Source organism: Mustela nivalis, assembly GCF_964662115.1.
Source record: "Mustela nivalis genome assembly, contig: HAP1_SCAFFOLD_39, whole genome shotgun sequence".
In the NCBI taxonomy this organism is placed as follows: Eukaryota; Metazoa; Chordata; class Mammalia; order Carnivora; family Mustelidae; genus Mustela; species Mustela nivalis.
The window spans coordinates 401,363-410,696 of NW_028136550.1; positions in this window are offsets into that span (position 1 = coordinate 401,363).

The following is a 9,334-nucleotide window of genomic DNA, read 5'->3' on the forward strand; positions in this document are numbered from 1 at the left end:
TAGGAGACAATAGGAATGCGAGGTGGGCTACCCAGCCATGCATCCTTAGAACCCTGCTCAGAATCATTGGCCTGGAGGGAAAAAAAAGGACTCAAATGTCCTCAGAAGACACTTTGCAGTTTGGAGCTTCTCACAACTCCCATCGTGGGAAAACCCCCATGGCCTCGTGATGCCGCCCCTTCGTGAAGGGGCCATCAGGGACAGAAACACAAACTTCAGCGATCGTCTGATCCTCGCCCTGACTTCAGATGCACGAGATCTCGATTCACGTCTGTAGATTGTGCCGTCGCTGATACAAAATCCAGAGACAAAAACCTGAGCAAGCGCCTCAGACTCGCACTTTCTTCATATCCTGAAGAGTTCTTCTCAAGGTTTGTAGCTCAGGCCTGCCATACCTACGTCCCCAAACCTAAGCTGAGTTTGTGTTTTCAGACTTCTGTCCTCAAAGTCCTGGGCCACACACCCTCCAGGCTGGGGCCCCTGGAGCCACACATTAGGACTGTACCTAACAATCCATGGGAATTCTGCCCATTCCATTGTCCAAAATCGTACAAATTAGGAGAAACCTCCAAAGTCCCTGAGGCCATCCCAATAGTGTAGGTCGCCCGGAACAAACAAGGGCTGTCTGACACCAGCTGATAATCTACCTCCACTCATACCATAAATGGATGTCCCCAGAGGAGAAGATTGAACCAGACAGGACCCTAGGCCATAATAGGATCCATTGCCTTGGTTTACAGGCATGTCTCCTCAAAAGCCTGATTCCAATACGAGCATAGGGGTTTTGCTGAGGCACCCAGCAGAACTCATCTCGTCTCCACAAGGAAACCTGTGCATGGGAGCCATGTCCAAAGCATAGGAGAGTACTTCAGAGTCCCGGTGCCACCGCCCCATTCCAAGGCCCTCATGGACACAAAAAAACATTAGGACCAATCCTCAGGAGAGTCCATTTCATCTCATCCACCCCGGTTGCTCCCGCAGAGCCATCAGATCTAAACTGTCTTGTTGCTAGGAGACAATTGGAATGTGAGGCGGGCTTCCCATGCATCCATCCTTGAACGGTGCTCTGGGGTCATTCCATATGGGATGTCCTGGAGCTGTCCAACAGGTCTCAATTGTCCCGCAGAAGGAATCCTTGAAGGGGGCATCCCAAAACTCCCAACGTGGGAAAACCTCAATGGCCTCGAGATTCCGCTCCTTTCATGAAGCGGCCGTCAATGCACGGAATGTCCAACCTGAGCCAACGTCTGATCCTCGCCCTGACTTCAGATGCATGAGTATTGGTTCAGATCTGCAGGGTGAACCTGCCGTGCCCTCGCCCTGAAACCCAAGTCTAGCTTGTCTTCTCAGAATTCCGTCCTCACACTCCTGGCCCCGAAGCCCTCAAGTTTGGCAATTCCGGACCCACAATGCAGCACTCTGCCTGCCCCGTAGAAAAAAATTATTGCATCATGAGCTGCACAGGCACCTTCAATGATGATAAACCTCCACAGCACACGACTTCACACAAATTATATAGTCTAACCTGGGCACTAATGCACTGTCGGACACAACCTGAGCCCGGACCTCCTGACCAACACCCGGAAAGAACAGAGCACACTGAGTACATAAGCCCTGCCATGGCCTTAGGTCATCATCTCTTCCCTACCTCAGTTTTCAGGCCTCAGAACCGAGACATTATTTTCAATCACTGCCCAGGGGTGAGTGTGATGCAGAAATCAGAACACCTCCTTACCCATGGTAAGAAACCTTGTGGTTGGCACGTCGTCCAACGTTCAGTGTAGGAGAAACCAGCATTCACCCTGAGGCCCCGCCCAATCTTGAGTGCGACAAGGGCATAAACACGCATTGTGACCCTCAGCATGAGTCCTGTCCTCTAGTAAGTCCTCTCAGTGACTGGACCATCAGATGTCATAATGGGCTTGATATGTCCCTAGGCCCCAATTTTTAACCAGATTTCTGAATGTCCAGTCACCCCTCCCAAGGGCTCTACTCAGGAATCCCTCATTAGGTGAGACACCTGAGGTTAAAAAGAAAACAACATCAATAAAAAAAAAAAAACGGACCTCTTCCATCCCACAGAGTGACCCCAAACGCTTTGGACTGGTCCAAACCACCAGGGAGTAAGACTCGTCCATTTCCAATGAAGTCACCCAGAAATTTCACGACCATGAGTGACACGATATCCAGAGACAAAAACTTGAGCAAGAGCCTCACACTCGTCCTTTTCTCAAATCCCGAAAAGTTCTCCTCATGGTCTGTAGATAAGTCCTGCCATACCTATGACCTGAAACATAAGCCATGTTTGTGTTTTCAGACAACTGTCCAAACAGCCCTGGCCTACACAACCTATAGGCTCAGGCCCCTGGAGCCAAACCTGAGGACTGTACTTGCCCTCTCCAAGGGAATTGTGTGTGCCCATTCCAATGGCCACATCCCTTCTAATACGATAAACCTCCAAAGTCCCTGATCCATCTCATTAGTGGTGGCTTCCCAGGTAAAACAGGGGCAATCTGAGCCCATCTGAGCACCTACCTGTACTCAGACCCATAGACAGATGTCCCCAGAGGTAAAAAGGAAAGAACAGGCCCCTAGGCACTAATCATATCCATTGCTTTGGTTTCCAGGCATCTCTCCTCAGAGGCCTGGATTTCAAAACCAGCATATGGCTGTTTCTTGACTCACCCATCAGAAAACATCTCATCTACACATGGGAAACTTGCACGTTGGAGCTGTGTCAAAGCATCTGTTTAGGAGAACATTTCAGGGCCCCAGTGCCACCGCTTCATTCCAAGGTCTCCATCGACACAAAAGCACATTAGGACCCATCCATAGGAGAGTCCATTTCAACTCAGCCTCCTCGGTTGCTCCCCCAGATCCAGCAGATCTAACCTGTCTTGTGTCTAGGAGACAATTGGAATGCGAGGTGGGCTACCCAGCCATGCATCCTTAGAACCCTGCTCAGAATCATTGGCCTGGAGCCAAACAGCAGGTATCAATTGTCCTGCAGAAGACACTTTGCAGTTTGGAGCTTCTCACAAATCCCATCGTGGGAAAACCCCCATGGCCTCGTGATGCCCCCCTTTGTGAAGGGGCCATCAGGGACAGAAACACCAACTTGAGCGATCGTCTGATCCTCGCCCTGACTTCAGATGCACGAGATCTCGATTCAGGTCTGTAGATTGTGCCATCGCTGATACAAAATCCAGAGACAAAAACCTGAGCAAGCGCCTCAGACTCGCACTTTCTTCATATCCTGAAGATTTCTTCTCATGGTTTGTAGATCGGTCCTGCCATACCTACGTCCCCATCCTAAGCTGAGTTTGTGTTTTCAGACTTCTGTCCTCAAAGTCCTGGGCCACACACCCTCCAGGCTGGGGCCCCTGGAGTCACACATTAGGACTGTGCCTACCAATCCATGAGAATTCTGCGAATTCCATTGTCCAAAATCGTACAAATTAGGAGAAACCTCCAAAGTCCCTGAGGCCATCCCAATAGTGTAGGTCGCCCGGAACAAACAAGGGCTGTCTGACACCAGCTGATAATCTACCTCCACTCATACCATAAATGGATGTCCCCAGAGGAGAAGATTGAACCAGACAGGACCCTAGGCCATAATAGGATCCATTGCCTTGGTTTACAGGCATGTCTCCTCAAAAGCCTGATTCCAATACGAGCATAGGGGTTTTGCTGAGGCACTCAGCAGAACTCATCTCGTCTCCACATGGAATCCTGTGCATGGGAGCCATGTCCAAAGCATAGAAGAGTACTTCAGGGTCCCGGTGCCACCGCCCCATTCCAAGGCCCTCATGGACACAAAAACACATTAGGACCCATCCTCAGGAAAGTCCATTTCAACTCAGCCACCCCGGTTGCTCCCGCAGAGCCATCAGATCTAAACTTTCTTGTTGCTAGGAGACAATTGGAATGCGAAGCTGGCTTCCAGGCATCCATCCTCGAACGGTGCTCTGGAGTCATTCCATATGGGATGTCCTGGAGCTGTCCAACAGGTCTCAATTGTCTCGCAGAAGGAATCCTTGAAGGGGGCATCCCAAAACTCCCAACGTGGGAAAACCTCAATGGCCTCGAGATTCCACTCCTTTCATGAAATGGCCATCATGCACAGAAACTCCAACCTGAGCCAACGTCTGATCCTCCCCCTGATTCAGATGCATGAGTATTGGTTCAGATCTGCAGGGGTACCTGCCGTGCCCTCGCCCTGAATCCCAAGTCTAGCTTGTCTTTTCAGACTTCCGTCCTCACACTCCTGGCCCCGAAGCCCTCATGTTTGGCAATTCCGGACCCACAATGCAGCACTCTCCCTGCCCTCTAGAAAAAAATTATTGCCTCATGAGCTGCCCAGGCACCTTCAATGAGGATAAACCTCCACAGCACTGGACTTTACCCTAAGTATATATTCTAACCTGGGCCTTAATGCACTGTCGGACACAACCTAAGCCCGGACCTCCCGACCAACACCCGGAAAGCAGACCGCACACTGAGCACATAAGACCCGCCATGGCCTTAGGTCATCATCTCTTCCCTACCTCAGTTTTCAGGCCTCAGAACCGAGACATTATCTCCAATAACTGTCCAGGGGTGAGTGTGATGCAGAAATCAGAACACCTCCTTACACACGGTAAGAAACCTTGTGGTTGGCACGTCGTCCAACGTTCAGTGTAGGAGAAACCAGCATTCACCCTGAGGCCCCGCCCATTCTTGAGTGGGACAAGGGCTTAAACACGCATTGTAAGCCTCAGCATGAGTCCTGTCCTCTAGTAAGTCCTCTCAGTGACTGGACCATTAGATGTCATAATGGGCTTGATATGTCCCTAGGCCACAATTTTTAACCAGATTTCTGATTGTCCAGTCACCCACCACCCCCAGGGCTCTACTCTGGAATCCCTCATTTGGGGGGACACTTGAGGTTAAAAAGAAAACAACATCAAAAAAAAAAAACAACGGACTTCTTCCATCCCACAGAGTGACCCCAAACGCTTTGGACTGGTCCAAACCACCAGGGAGTAAGACTCGTCCATTTCCCATGAAGTCACCCAGAAATTTCACAACCATGAGTGACACGATATCCAGAGACAAAAACTTGAGCAAGAGCCTCACACTCGCCCTTTTCTCAAATCCCAAAAAGTTCTCCTCATGGTCTGTAGATAAGTCCTGCCATACCTATGACCTGAAAAATAAGCCAAGTTTGTATTTTCAGACAACTGTCCAAACAGCCCTGGACTTCACAACCTACAGCTCAGGCCCTTGGAGCCAAACCTGAAAAATATACTTGCCCTCTCCAAGGGAATTGTGTGTGCCCATTCCAATGGCCACATCCCTTCTAATAGGATAAACCTCCAAAGTCCCTGATCCATCTCATTAGTGGTGGCTTCCCAGGTAAAACAGGGGCAATCTGAGCCCATCTGAGCTCCTACCTGTACTCAGACCCACAGACAGATGTCCCCAGAGGTAAAAAGGAAAGAACAGGCACCTAGGCACTAATCATATCAATTGCTGTGGTTTCCAGGCATCTCTCCTCAGAGGCCTGGATTTCAAAACCAGCATATGGCTGTTTCTTGACTCACCCATCAGAAAACATCTCATCTACACATGGGAAACTTGTACGTTGGAGCTGTGTCAAAGCATCTGTTTAGGAGAACCCTTCAGGGCCCCAGTGCCACCGCTTCATTCCAAGGTCTCCATCGACACAAAAGCACATTAGGACCCATCCATAGGAGAGTCCATTTCAACTCAGACTCCTCGGTTGCTCCCCCAGATCCAGCAGATCTAACCTGTCTTGTTTCTAGGAGACAATTGGAATGTGAGGTGGGCTACCCAGCCATGCATCCTTAGAACCCTGCTCAGAATCATTGGCCTGGAGCCAAACAACAGGTCTCAATTGTCCTGCAGAAGACACTTTGAAGATTGGAGCTTCTCACAAATCCCATCGTGGGAAAACACCCATGGCCTCGTGATGCCGCCCCTTTGTGAAGGGGCCATCAAGGACAGAAACACCAACTTGAGCGATCGTCTGATCCTCGCCCTGATTTCAGATGCACGAGATCTCGATTCAGGTCTGTAGATTGTTCCATCGCTGATATATAATCCAGAGACAAAAACCTGAGCAAGCGCCTCAGACTCGCACTTTCTTCATATCCTGAAGAGTTCTTCTCATGGTTTGTAGATCGGGCCTGCCATACCTACGTCCCCATACCTAAGCTGAGTTTGTGTTTTCAGACTTCTGTCCTCAAAGTCCAGGGTCACACACCCTCCAGGCTGCGGCCCCTGGAGCCACACATTAGGACTGTGCCTACCATCCATGGGAATTCTGCCCATTCCATTGTCCAATATCGTACAAATTAGGAGAAACCTCCAAAGTCCCTGAGGCCATCCCAATGGTGTAGGTCGCCCGGAACAAACAAGGACTGTCTGACACCAGCTGATAATCTACCTCCACTCATACCATAAATGGATGTCACCAAGGAGAAGATTGAACCAGACAGGACCCTAGACCATAATAGGATCCATTGCCTTGTTTTAAAGGCATGTCTCCTCAAAAGCCTGATTCCAATACGAGCATAGGGGTTTTGCTGAGGCACCCAGCAGAACTCATCTCGTCTCCACAAGGAAACCTATGCATGGGAGCCATGTCCAAAGCATAGGAGAGTAGTTCAGGGTCCCAGTGCCACCGCCCCATTCCAAGGCCCTCATGGACACAAAAACACATTAGGACCCATCATCAGGAAAGTCCATATCAACTCCACCACTTCGGTTGCTCACGCAGAGGGATCAGATCTAAACTGTCTTGTTGCTAGGAGACAATTGGAATGCGAGGCGGGCTTCCCAGGAATCCATCCTCGAACTGTGCTCTGGAGTCATTCCATATGGGATGTCCTGGAGCTGTCCAACAGGTCTCAATTGTCGCGCAGAAGGAATCCTTGAAGGGGGCATCCCACAACTCCCAACGTGGGAAAAACTCAATGGCCTCGAGATTCCGCTCCCTTCATGAAGCGGCCTTCATGCACGGAAACTCCAACCTGAGCCAACGTCTGATCCTCGCCCTGACTTCAGATGCATGCGTATTGTTTCAGATCTGCAGGGGGTACCTGCCGTGCCCTCGCCCTGAAACCCAAGTCTAGCTTGTCTTCTCAGACTTCCGTCCTCACACTCCTGGCACGGAAGCCCTCAAGTTTGGCAATTCCGGACCGACAATGCAGCACTCTGCCTGCCTTCTTGAAAAAAATTATTGCCTCATGAGCTGCCCAGGCACCTTCAATGAGGATAAACCTCCACAGCACTCGACTTCACCCAAATTATATAGTCTAACCTGGGCACTAATGCACTGTCGGACACTTCCTGAACCCGGACCTCCTGACCAACACCCGGAAAACAGACCGCACACTGAGCACATTAGACCCGCCATGGCCTTAGGTCATCATCTCTTCCCTACCTCAGTTTTCAGGCCTCAGAACCGATGCCTGCCCAGGGGTGAGTGTGATGCAGAAATCAGAACACCTCCTTACCCATTGTAGGAAACCTTTGGCACGTCGTCCAACGTTCAGTGTGTAGGAGGGACCAGCATTCACCCTGAGGCCCCGCTCATTCTTGAGTGCGACTACGGCATAAACACGCATTGTGACCCTCAGCATGAGTCCTGTCCTCTAGTAAGTCCTCTCAGTGACTGGACCATTAGATGTCATAATGGGCTTGATATGTCCCTAAGCCCCAATTTTTAACCAGATTTCTGATTGTCCAGTCACCCCCCCCCAGGGCTCTACTCTGGAATCCCTCATTTGGTGAGACACCTGAGGTTAAAGAGAAAACAACATAAAAAAAAAAACGGACTTATTCCATCCCACAGTGTGACCCCAAACGCTTTGGACTGGTCCAAACCACCAGGGAGTAAGACTCGTCCATTTGCCATGAATTCACCCAGAAATTTCACGACCATGAGTGACACGATATCCAGAGACAAAAACTTGAGCAAGAGCCTCACATTCGCGATTCTCTCAAATCCCGAAAAGTTCTCCTCATGGTCTGTAGATAAGTCCTGCCATACCTATGACCTGAAACATAAGCCAAGTTTGTGTTTTCAGACAACTGTCCAAACAGCCCTGGCCTACACAACCTACAGTCTCAGGCCCCTGGAGCCAAACCTGAGGACTGTACTTGCCCACTCCAAGGGAATTGTGTGTGCCCATTCCAATGGCCACATCCCTTCTAAGAGGATAAACCTCCAAAGTCCCTGATCCATCTCATTAGTGGTGGCTTCCCAGGTAAAACAGGCGGCAATCTGAGCCCATCTGAGTACCTACCGGCACTCAGACCCATAGAGAGATGTCCCCAGAGGTAAAAAGGAAAGAACAGGCCCCTAGGCACTAATCATATCCATTGCTTTGGTTTCCAGGCATCTCTCCTCAGAGGCCTGGATTTCAAAACCAGCATATGGCTGTTTCTTGACTCACCCATCAGAAAACATCTCATCTACATTGGGAAACTTGCACGTTGGAGCTGTATCAAAGCCTCTGTTTAGGAGAACCCTTCAGGGCCCCAGTGCCACCGCTTCATTCCAAGGTCTCCATCGACACAAAAGCACATTAGGACCCATCCATAGGAGAGTCCATTTCAACTCAGCCTCCTCGATTGCTCCCCCAGATCCAGCAGATCTAACGTGTCTTGTTTCTAGGAGACAATTGGAATGCGAGGTGGGCTACCCAGCCATGCATCCTTAGAACCCTTCTCAAATAATTGGCCTAGAGCCAAACAACAGGTCTCAATTGTCCTTCAGAAGACACTTTGCAGTTTGGAGTTTCTCACAAATTTCATCGTGGGAAAACCCTGATGGCCTCGTGATGCCGCCCCTTCGGGAAGGGGCCATCAGGGACAGAAACACCAACTTGAGCGATCGTCTGATCCTCGCCCTGACATTAGATGCACAAGATCTCAATTCAGTTTTGTAGATTGTGCCATCGCTGATACAAAATCCAGAGACAAAACCTGCGCAAGTGCCTCAGACTCGCACTTTCTTCATATCCTGAAGAGTTCTTCTCATGGTTTGTAGATCGGGCCTGCCATACCTACGTCCCCATACCGAAGCTGAGTTTGTGTTTTCCGACTTCTGTCCTCAAAGTCCAGGGCCACAAACCCTCCAGACTGAGGCCCCTGGAGCCACACATTAGGACTGTGCCTACCAATCCATGGGAATTCTGCCCATTCCATTGTCCAAAATCGTACAAATTAGGAGAAACCTCCAAATTCCCTGAGGCCATCCCAATAGTGTAGGTCGCCTTGAACAAACAAGGGCTGTCTGACACCAACTGATAATCTACCTCCA